Source organism: Hetaerina americana, unplaced genomic scaffold, assembly GCF_022747635.1.
Source record: "Hetaerina americana unplaced genomic scaffold, ioHetAmer1.1.p SCAF_13, whole genome shotgun sequence".
NCBI classification, from domain to species: domain Eukaryota; kingdom Metazoa; phylum Arthropoda; class Insecta; order Odonata; family Calopterygidae; genus Hetaerina; species Hetaerina americana.
The window spans coordinates 4,813,188-4,826,286 of NW_027286403.1; positions in this window are offsets into that span (position 1 = coordinate 4,813,188).

Sequence of the window (13,099 nt, forward strand, 5' to 3'; positions counted from 1 at the left end):
ATATTTTTAAAGTGTACAAAATTAATTTAGTTATTTTTAGGTAAATGGGTATTTCTGGAGTGAATTTAGTGATAGTGGAACTTGAAATAGAGAAGAGATAATAATTATCCAAAAATAAGCAAAGGTAAGTATATTGCTAGGAGGAAGTGTTAAAATGCCTAGAGATAATTAATGCATGGCTGACCAAGGGTGTGAATAGGGCCCAATGGTTTCAATAGCTTGCTCCAGATGGGAAGGGAAGTACTACCCCCAAGCATTATGTTATGCAGTAAAACACGTAGGAATGTATATTTGAGATGCTTTTTGGTGATATATATATATATACACAGAAACATTTAAATACGGGGCGATTCCAAGACATTTTATTAATGAAGATGTCATTACTTTTGAATCAGGAGGCAATTCTTGAGCTATGTGGAAGACTCTTGATGTTAAAATTGATTAAATTTTTTTGCTATCATTAAATGCAATATTTTTTAGTGAAGCATTGCAGCATCTCGCATGTTGTATTGGCACTGCTCTAAATATGGTTTTCATAAATTTTGTTGATGTCAAGTATAAGTGTGTCGATAGCTAATGCAGAATTGGTAATCAATAACTAAAAGGTCACCACTGGGTCACTATCCAAGAAATTTGTAATGTTGTTAAAAACTGAAATAATCAAAAAGCAAAGACATCTATGGACTGTTAAATGACATTATAAACGTACAACTTAATAATATAGCTGACACCCTCCATATAATGTTTATATCTATCTACAATATGGTAATTTTTCCCGATATTCTTAAAATTACCAAAACAGTGCCTACCTCTAAAAAAGGAGATGGTGATTATCCATTATTCCTTCCTTTGGTGAAATATTTGAAGTAGTATTTAAAATTGACTTCTCATTTTTATGCGCGATTTGTTCTCACCCCAACAAATTGGTTTTACGTCAGATAAAACAACTAGTCAAGCTATGGATTATACAGTCATTCCTAATGCACTTGAGGGCATCTGTTAATATACTATATGGACAACTTATCATCTCACCAAAGCTTGTGACGGTGAGTCACATTCCCTACCGCCCAAGAAATTGTAATGCAATGGAATTCAGGGAAATATACTCAATCTATTGAAATCCTACCTTGAGAATTGAGCGCAACTTTTTAAAAAAGATTAAAATAAATTCAATATCCTTCCAGTCAAAAATGGTGTTCTTTAAGGTTCAGTCCTTGACCCCCTTTTCTTGTAATGACATGCGATACAGCTGCTAATCTTACACGCAATGCCATAATGTGTACCGATGATACCACTATTTTGAAAAGACACAAAAATGATGTATATAAAACAATAAGTAATACCCTTTCACAGGCTCTTAGCTGGTTCTCTCCAAATGTACTGGCCCTTAACACCAACAAAACTCAGCAACCGGAGTCTCAGCTCAACTGAGAGTAAATCAATTGTAACTATGAATCCACAGGATATCAATCTAATACGGATCGAAATACTCATTTAACACCAAAGAGAAATTCTAGGACCCCAAATATGTAAAGAAAAATTATAATGCTAATTCCAACCATGTTCCTTAAAATGATTTCCTATTCGTTATTTCAATCATATTATTATTAAACCTATGAATTATAACTCTGGCACAGTGGCCAAATGTGAGTCTAACATTTAGTCTACAAAAATAGGCTATTAGATATGATATTTTCCCTACCGAGCGCGTACTTCGTTTCACACGGCTAGGCATACCAACAGTATGCCTTTACACCTTTATGCATAAAATTCTGATTAACGGCTACGAAAATCTTTGTAAATACCCCTCTAGATCTGAGGCACATTTGCACAATGACTGGAATATGAACCACTTTGATGGCATTTATTGTACACTCAGCAAGTCTGCACACTACTGTGAAAGGGTAAGTATAACAATGTTCAACAATTTATCACCGGAACAAGGACAGTCTCCCTGGTAAAATTCAGTGGAGTCCTGCACTCTTGGCTTGCAGGTAGCCTCTACTCTACAGCAGAATTAGGGAACGTAATGCAAATGAAATAAGATTTTAATACGGCTAAGTTTTTCTGCTCAATGCTATTATGTTCTGGCTACCCCAGGACAGGTTTTATACGAGGGTCATCCGGAAAGTAGTACCCGTTCGTGCCGCATGAAGTGCTGACGACGCGAGTAGCCGCTGGACGAGGTCAGATAGCTTCAGTGGCTTGTCTGCCTTCTCTGAGCCAAGTTGCGTGACGCTAGCATTGCCTGTGTTGTTTCTGTGATTGTTTCCAATGTTTAAAAAAATTGAGAACGCCGCCAGTTGTGAAGTGAGGGCAGTGATTAAATTCCTCAATGCAAGAAACGTTCGCCCATGTGATATTCATCGCCAATTAAAGGAGGTGTATGGAGACAATGTAATGGACGAGTCGTCTGTTCGGCGGTGGTGTCGCAACTTCAACATGGGGAGGGGGAACACACACGACGATGAGCGTTCGGAGAGACCGTCTGTCATTACAGACCAACTGGTGAGCTCAGTTGACGAATTCGTGAGGAACGATCGGCGCGTCACAATTGATGACATCTGTGAGCATTTTCCCAATGTTTCTCGAACAATTGTTCATGAAATTGTTAAACACCATCTGCATTATGCAAAAATTTGTGCAAGATGGGTCCCTCGCGTATCTCAATGAGCTGGCGGCGAAGGACTATGCAGCAGGAATACAGAAACTTGTCACACGTTATGACAAATGCCTTAATTTGCTTGGAGATTATGTTGAGAAGTAGTTTAAAGTATCCTCTTTCAAATAAAATTTTTTTATGTTTGTTAATATTTACTTTTGTGTCTTTATTTCACGAACGGGTACTACTTTCCGGATGACCCTCGTATTTACTTAAATATCTTATTAAATGCAATAAATACATTGAATGTTTTGATACTGTTCTAATTTGAAATTATCTTTAATATTCAACGAATTGATTTGAAGAATAATGATGATGATTATTGTTTTTAATTAATGCACTATATCGCTAGGGAAAAAGGCGCTAACTAGATAGGCATTTATTGAAATAATTTTTCTAACTAGATAGGGCAACGGTGCTCGATTTTAGTACCCTACCATTGGAGGAGAGCAAAGAAGTTAGGTTGAGATGCTTCAATAGTGAGACAAGGTCTCCAACATAATAAAAATCAAACAGTGTTTTGCTAATATACTTCCTGTTGAATATACACTAAAATATTTTTTAGTTTACATTATTTTTTTAAAATATTTGTTACTTGGAATCATTAATTGTGTTATAAGATGGTTGAGTAAATCTATAGCCACTGAATCAGTTTATTAAAATATTTTGCCATCCTGTATAATAAAATTTTGTTCAAAATATCTCCATTTGCAATGTCATATGCTCCTTAGATGTTTCATATCAGACTTATTATAATTTGCCCATCATATGGCTCTCCGCCCTCGGTCGACTGATATTTAGTTGTATTGCTCTTTCTTTATTGATATTCTTCCCAAACACTGTCTGATGAATATGAAAAATACTTTATCATCGCCATGATTATTAATTTGTTTGTGAATTCAAAATTATACTTATAACAATTCTAACGAATTAATTGTTCAGGATCCTGTAAGTGTAGAAGGGTTTTAATTTTTTTAATGGATATTATAGTTTATTGTTTCCATTTATTATTAAATTAGCCTGTTGCTAATAATAATTGTATGATTTCTACAAATGGAATGAAGTATTCAACTAGTGCTTCTTCAATTATATTTAGCTTTTATGCAATCTGAGCTAAATAAAACTTCATTTAAGCAATTTTCATTGGTACAAATAACAGAAAAGAATTTTTAATATGTTTATGACTTCGCTGGCGACGTCATGTTGAGACAACGCGTGACACCTGTTTCGACGCCTACTCTTCCCCACTCCGAACACCCCTCTATGCCCTGCCAACCCCCCCCCCCCCTAAGTTCTATTAACCTTAGGGTCTGTCACGAAGTAATTGCTGTCTACGGAGTGGAGAAGCAGGCAGTTTGAAAACTCAGTTCAAAAATTTTACTTTAAACGTAACGCGGAATGGAGGGGACTTCTAAAGATTTCTGCGATACTGGAGGTAAAACCAAACATATAGAAATATACATTTTCATTTTTCCTGCTATTTTGAAAAAGTTTTAAAATTATTCACGTGGGAGACTTTGGTTCGCCATTGTTGAAATTATTTTTAAGGAGCGGGCACCAAGTATTTCATTTCGACAGATGTGGCGTTTGAAGTACAATAGCTCTGATAAATTAGCTACTTTTGGCCAGGTCTCAAATAAAGAACGCATGTGGCCTTTGAATTGCAGTAGCCCTTATTATTTATTTCCATCAATTACTAATAACTTGAAGGCACAATCAAAGTAACAATAAATTCCTACAATATCTCCGTGGTGTGTCGCATGATTTGGTGTTGAATGTAGTGATACCTTTGATCACATCTCCATTCGATCAATCTGAGTTACCTGGATGTTGGTTAAAAAAAGATTCGCAGCCTTTGGAATAGCTTGATATTATGCCGCTTGGGACGGCTCCCGAGTATTCTGCTACCTCCCCCATATCTTTTCACTATCAATGGCATTTTCATTTTACACCCATTAACGTAATTTACCGTGTTTCCTCAACTTTTATAGTGAAACAAAAGTTCCGCTCATTGCAGCCTATTCTCCATATTGCTTGCTACGTAAAGCCGCAATGCGAGTATGCAGACGGCATTATCCTAACATGACCTGCGGCACAATATTTTTCCTGTTGAAACGCATTTCCTTAGGCAAATCCATGCAGTGTGAATGATTTTATTTCTAATTAATCAGCGAAATTTGTTTTTTATCAATAAAACTATAGCTACATCATGATATAAGATTAACTCTCCTAAATGTGCGTACGTATCAGCTTGGGTAAAATTCAATGTTTTTTGTCGTAATTTGTCACTCTTCGTCTAGGTTCAGATTGAAATAAAATTCTCTCGTTTCTTTGGGTAACGAAAAACGCACGCCGAGAAGCATTTATTATTATATAATTTCAATGAAAATAAATTTCAAGTTTTAATATGTAACATAATATTAATTTCCCTTAATCATTTTAAAGATTGCATTAAATTTGCGAGCATTTATGAAGACTCGTCTTTTATTAACTATTTCGAAGTTCAACTGTTAAATTGCCATTGAAATCATGATACGTCTACTAATATGGTTGTATGGACGACGTGGAGTGTAATCCATGTGATGGACATTGAAATGGTTATAGTCATTTGGGAAAATGGTGAAATACTAGTTAATGAAAATCTGAATTCTAAAGAGCAGAGGGATCAAAACAATAGTTTAAGCTAACGGTGAAGATAGCAGAGCCGATTCCCTACCGGAGATACATAGCTCGGGAATCGTTTGTATAACGCACGTTGGGAAGCGTGCCATACGATTTGTTTTCGAAGATGGAATGCGTTACTGTACCAAAATCGAAATCCAGGTGGAAATCGGATTACCTAGACCATCTTCAGTGTTAACAGAACTGAAGTATATCGAAACGTAAGCCCTTAGATTTTGATTTGCATCTGAAAATAATAAATATCTACGAGAAAAGAGGCTTCATAGACTTAAAGAAGTTTTTTGTGATAGCAGTATTAAATTTAGCGGATAATGTGGCATCTGTGAACCACCACAATTTTGTATGTTGACAGTAAGGGTATGGAAATTTATGTATAATGTTTGAAAAAGGTGCCCAATTCTTGTATAAACACATTATCAGTGTTTCTCAGTAAGCCTAAGTTATAATAGTCCTGAGTGGCGTACTCTCTGTTATGTATGCATAAATAATTTATCTAAGGCCGGCCATCTGATTTACGATGATGTTATACAAGGACTCATTTAAGCAGACTTTACCTTAGTTATAATTGATTTGGTTGTCGTTAATATGTAATAGGGAGCTATTGGACTCAGTGGTAGATATAATAAAATCATGCATTTCTTCTTCCTGATTGTGTCATTTCACCTCATATCAGTTGCTATCGTTTTTGGTACCGTAATCGAGACATATGTTTTTAAATATTGTCATGGTTTATTTCAATATACCGAATTAAGACACTTGCCTAACAATTGCTTTGCAAAAAATGTACTTCTCGTAATGATCTAAAACATGATAGTTTGGTATGAAATAAATGAGATTCTGAGCATTTAAATTCATCTTTGATTCATGGAGAGTACTTATTAACTTCCATATCTTTAATTTTAAAACGGTATCTGTAACTTTGATGGTATAATTAGAAATAATATTAATTAGTTGTTGCCAACAGTAACAGGGATGTTGAAATCCAATAGTATAAGCATAAAGTTAAATATATAGGCAACTGAGAAAATCCCAATGATTGACTCTGATAGGATTGCAGAACTTGAATAGGATGTTCTCACACATTACATTATAGTTGCCATTGCAGTGTAATCTTAATATCTCTCCAAACATCCAACACATCAATCCACAAGAAGTATTTACTTGTTTTCCACAGATATTTGTCAGCCACTCTTTTGGTAATGAAAATATTTTTTATCACTGACTACATGAACTGTGCCGACAATCAATAGCCACTGTTCAGTGCCTCACCTAGTAACACTAGAGTAGATTGTTTGCGCCCAACTAAACCAGGACTGCAGCGATACCTGTGAGTCACAAGAACTACAAGTCCATCTATTGAGAGTGCAGTTATATTACTGGCATTCCAGTGTTAAAAGAGTTTTGAAATATTTTTCATGTTACTGACAGTATTTTAATGCAAATAGAATTTAATAAAGACTTTTCCTTCATTGTGGTGTACTTTTTCATCAGAAAACAATTAAAAGTTAGTATTTGCAATGAAATACACCAACCAAAATGTATTTTATTTATCTCTTGAAAAGGGAAGAGTAGGAAGGAGGAGGGAGGTAGGGAAAATTTGTGTTTAGAAGGGTAGGTTCATGGTCATCTCCTCGGCCTTGGTCAGTGATGGACTGATGATAGGACTTGGGTAAGGAAGAATATTTTCTTCACTTAGGACTGTGGAGTCAGTCATGGTTCACAGAAATAGGAGACAGAGAATCCACTCTGATTAAGGGAGGGAAAGAAGGGGGAACCTTGGTCACCAGGAGAAGAGGTGGCCTGAAGACCACATAAACTGACAAAGGAATGATATGTTAAATATATATATATATTTAACAAATATATATATATATAATATCTTCTAAATGGAACACTCTTCGGCGACGTACAAATATATAAAAACACATGTAGATTTTTAGAGACGACAGCCGAGCCATTGAAACGTCAAAACAACATATTTTGAGTGTCCTTCCTTTGTGTCTACATGGTCTAAAAATCGACATCTGTGTTTATATATATATATAGATATATAGAATAGAAGTATATAGGATAGAAGTATATGTATATAAATATATATATACTTCTATCCCCCGTGAAGAAGGTCTCTCCAACATTTCCTCTCCGAATGCCCCACTCTACTAGTCCCTAACACAAAATTCCATTAAAAATGTACAAAATTCATTCCCACTGAATCTGGCCACCCTACCCTGACGACTGAATGTCACACTTTGTGGGCTTAATATTGGGTAAACTCTACCATCACCTCCATTGGGAAGGTTTCAATCCTAATCATATCAAATGTTCCATCCCTTACTCCCTTTAAATATGCAGATTCAGAATGTGCAATCATCCCAATTCCCTTTGATGAATTCATTAGGCATTGGGCATTTAATGCCCCATCCTCCACAATTTCCTCATTGTATGGCACCATTATAATAACTGATTTGATATTTATCTCTTTCAAAATGTAATATCTCATAAAAAATATCTACTAATTTGGTTCAAACTTGAATTGTGCAGGGCAACAAAATGAGCATCTGGATAGAAGCAACCAGAGGTCTAGAACTGAAACCACAACTTTCTCCTCTGGAACTCCGGGCTTTGTGGAGGAATTAAGATCTAAGCACTTCCCCAGGTAAATATTGGAAATGGCATTGAATATTCATATTTTAAAAAATGAGAATTGTTCCACCTTTTCTAAGTCTTCTTTCTCTTGTTGTTTGTGCCCTCACTTAATGTTATTCTTAGACTTGCTATTTCTCAAGAACCTCATTACCTATGTAGTTATTCCTATTTTTCCTCATCCAATACCTCTCACACTGATTCTGTAATTTGACCATTAATATTGGAAATATCTTGGCTAATTTGTTCACCAAAACTTAAATCCCTTGCCATTTCCTGCACCCAAGTATTGAAAATTACTGGTGGTTGTGGAAAACCTTGTACCATCCATCTGCCTAACACTGCTTATTCCAATTCTCAATCTGTTACCCACACCTTTGCAATCTAAGAGATGCATATATTTTAAATGATTTGCCTGTCCTTCCAGTCTACTCCTATTTTATCCAATCCAAGGGCTGTTCAATAAAGAATGACAATTAATTATTTTGAAAGAAAATGGTACTAATCCTACAAATTTAAATGGTCTTCTTAGACTACATGTAGGTTTGTAGTCTCCATTGAATGAAATGCCAAGTTCCCAATTTCTTTCATCAACCTTTGAAGATCTATTGGAAGCCATTAAATAGGTCCTTCAAAATCATCTCAGCAGGCTTTGCCACTACTTCTGCTGTTTAAAATTGCTTTCCTCTAAGGTTTGTTTTCATGTAAAGGGAACAGGAACAAGTTGCTTTTGGCTAGGTCTGGGAGGTTGAGGAACACACTTCCCATTGACTTTCATGAGATAATCACAATTTAGCCATATTTTTCATGAAACCCACCACTCATAAAAATGTCCTGTGTCCAGATTTCCTGTTATCAACAGGTGAGTGGCATGCAATGAGTTGCATGGTTCATTGTTTGTGATGCCTCTCTTAGCATCATTCAAAGATCTCACACAACCCACAGTGGTTTTAATGTTTACTTCAGTAGAAGCAGTGAGTGGAGCTCCAAGTCCACCTTGATTTGAAATTAGTGACTGCCACTCATTCAGCCTTGTAAACCATCTTCTAGCCATACTATAAAGAGCAGACTCTTCATAAGCTTCAAGTAGCATGAAATAGACCTCAACTGATGATTTGTTCAGATATAGTGCACCAATTTCACCCTTTCTCTGCAAACTATCCATATCCTTTCACTGCATCTACCACCACACTTCTTTTGCTCTATCTGTTTCCCACTTCAGTTTACTATTCAACTCTTTATGCATCATTTGACCTAATACTGTATTTACATTCTTCCATTTCATCCTCTTGTCTATCTTTCTAATTATCTCATCTTTAATCCACAGCTTCCTTGCCATTCCTGTTAATGCTTCCAGATTCTATTTCCTGCATAGTCTTTCCTTTTTTACTTTTTTAAAATCAGACACTACACTTCATCATTACTAAATTATGGTCTGAGTTGGCATCTGCTCCTGGGAAACTGTGTGAATTTCTCACACTCTTCTTAAATCTGTGGCTACCCATTATATAATCTTACTGATATACTCCTGAATCCCTGGGGGTCATCAATGTGTACGTATGCCTTTTTTGATGTCCAAACCAAGTGTTAGTTATGATTAACCCCTCACCTGCAGAAGTCTATTGCTTTCTCCCCACTGTCGTTCCTTGTTCCCCACCTCACTACCATCTCTCCCTTCGCCTATCGTCATAATCCAATCCCCAATCATCATAGAATGTTTCCCTCCAGTAATGCCCATAAATATGTCCTATGCCTGATTGTATACCCTATCAGCTTCTTCTTCCCTATGATTCCTTGGTGGCATGTCCATCTGAACAATAACCAAGCTCATCAGTTCCACTTTTAATTCTACTATTAGTATTCTATTGGTTGCTTACTCTCTGTCTACTACACTTCGTCCTACCATTTTACTCAACATTATTGCCACCTCTCATCTCTCCTCTCTCTGCTATTTACTACTTGATGACTATCACTCCAGTAATCCTAGCTTTCCTCACACACAGATCTAGTATCTATTTCTAAATCTGACTAAGTATCTAAATTTCCTTTCTCCATCTCTTGCTTTATATTCTCTAATTTTCCTGCCTTCTACAACATCCTAACATTCCAAGTCCCTATTCTAGCTAGTTCTTCTCTCTACTGTGCTGCTATTATTGCTATCACTTTGCAAAGATTTCATGAAATGACAATTGCAAAAGCCTTGCCTCCTCTGTTGCTGGGCACAGCACTCGGCGAAGTCCTGTAGTTGCAAGGATTCATTTTCTTCATAGTGCTCATTATGCACTTCTAGGAACAAAGAAATTTAGGTGATTTCCCATTGCCTACCTCAACGGTACAACATAATCATAATGAAATTCATTAAAAAGTCAGTCCATATAATTTAAAGCTTAAAAAGGCATCTATGCTATATAAGGGTTGGGACTGTAGCCACCTTTTCATGCCCTTTTTAAAATTGGCATGATTTTTACTCTGGCCTCATTATGTAATCTATTAAGCATTTTTAAACCATCACATTGCAGTTTTTGTTTTTTTCAGTCCTGCGGGGTGATACATTGAATCTTTCTTTTTTGCTAGTAACATGATTATGACAGTTTCCTATAACAGACAATATTGTTTGTGTTCCTCGTAAAGAGGAAATTATTTTGAAATCATTTAGAGAAGAAACTGTCATTATTCTAGCTTGTTGAAAGAAAGGTTTGCTCTGTCTTATCTTTTTATGTCAAAGAGAAATAAGCTTTGTAGTTTCAGGCTTGACTTTGTGGAGCTTATCTATTACGGAAAGGAAAAAAACAGCGATGTTAATTCCACTTATTTGTTTAATTTTATGACCTGGGTTTCAAAGGAAACAAAAATGAATTCCCCATGCAACCGCCCAATTCCTTGAACCCCTCTTCCCTGGTTATGAAAATTCCCCTCCCTTCTCCCCTTCCCAGGAAACCAATGCCATTGATTGGGAATGTGACTGCAGTGGAAACGTTTTTAGATGAGAATACATTGTAAAGACTCAAGAGGACAACATAACATTTTTCTAGTTTATGTGATGTGAAAAACCTTTATCCTTGGAAACCCCATCCCTTTATTCTCTTGTCCAATCCCAAAATGCCTTCTTTTACCCTCCATTGTACTGTTAGCCCATGACCAAAGGTACAGATGTAAATGGAAGATAAAGCTCAAAAAAGGACCTGATGATGATACAATCAATTGAAACCTAGGGCGTGAAATTAAAAAAAGAGGTGGAAGTAATTTAGCTGTTTTTTTTTCTTTCCTTCAAAAAGGGATGATAACGTTTTTCTGAAAGAACAGAGCATTTTTGGTACTGTTGGAAATTAGTAGCAGCTTTAGGGGAGGCGACTGACAGCTAAGGTCATTTGTGCCATTAGGGATGGATAGAAAAGGAAGGGTGAAGAGAAACCCAGCATGGGCATTAGCCTACTCTTTCGAAAGGTGCCAAGGGGTCCGCAGTTTGGCATCCCAGCCGATGGATGTTGTTTAACTCAAAGTGCTCTCCGCAAATCACATCAAGTATAGATTCGGTTACCACTAAAAAATATCTGCTGCCTCTGGGATCTGAAAGGGGCCCTTTCGGTGGGAAGCCTGTATATTAGCCACTGCACCATCTCCATCCCCTGTGCTGGAAAGTGTCCACAACATTTTACCATAATTAATTTGACTTTGAAAATAGAGATAATAAACACTAATCGCAACCTCTAATGATATAATTATTAACTTACAGGGTTCGTCCGGAAAATAAGTGTACTGAGCTGAGGAAAAAAAATTTATTACACTTTTACATATCTTAAGCTAATATTCCTCAAAATAGGACCCTTGTGAGTCGATACCCTTGTTCCAGCAGTGTTCCCATTCCTGGAACGCTCCTGCGAAGGCATCATCGGGAACCTCTCGAAGACTCGTCGTCGACCTCTTCTCTGCCCTCCACGAACATCTTGTGCCACCGAAAGATCATGTTTCTGGACATGGCTGACTCCCCGTAAGCCTGGTTAATCATACCGACAGTTTCGGTAGACGATTTCCCAAGCTTTACCGCAAATTTGATGGAATAACGCTGCTCCAAAAACTTCGGCATCGCGTTCCGTGACGTGGGTCGAAGCGTGGAGGTTCGCGTTAACAGAGCTCCTCACTACACCACATCTCAGAGCCGACTGCCTTTTTCAGCGTCGCTTGCCAACATACCCCCCTCCAATCGCAGCCCGTCAGAGCGGTGCTGGGCACGCCTGGAGCGGCGCGCCCAGCCCAGGAGTCAGTACACTTATTTTCCGGACGAACCCTGTATGTAACATGAATAAATTTCACCAAGTGTGTCTGTTGCCATAAATTAGCATCATTATTTATATTTATCATTGCTTGTGCAAGTCTTTTTTGTTGATCCCAGATCTCCTGCATGTCCCAGGTCTGTAAAATACTGATTAGGGATATTATTGGTTCAAAATGGGCTTCTAATTGCTTTTTCATTAATGGTTAAATTATTTCAGGTAGGACAATGACCATTGTTCTGGATCCATAATTATCAAGTGTATTTTTGCATCCTTTCTTGAGTAGTGTAGCAACTCTTGCCATCTTCAAAGTATATGGGAATTTGATTTTGATTACGAGTCTATTGCTAAGGTCACATAGAAGTAAGGCAATTAATTCAGCCATTTCTGTCTTTAAATTGTTAGTGAAATCAACTAAATCAAGACAGGATTAGTGTAATATCTAACCTAATATCAAAGATAAGAATCAATTTTTATCCTATTTATTCCTTTTATAACATCTCTGAAATATTTTTGTTAGAGTGATGTCTCCATTATTTGAAAAGACAACTTAATACTTGTTCAACCTTAGTGTTGCAGGGTATTCGACTCTGTTATTGTCCTGTATCACTTTTAAAAGGTTTAAAGACGTTGAACATTAAGGAAGCTTATGTGGATCTTTCAGAGTACAATGTATTTTCCCAGATTTGAACCTTGCATCCTCTGCTCATTGCCAAATATTCACCATCTAATTTATATCAATACACATCTGGGGCACTAGTTAAGGTGCTATGCAGCTTCAGTGCATTTAGGAATGATATTACTTTTGTCTCTCCCCAGTGCTAATGAGGTCATTTTGACA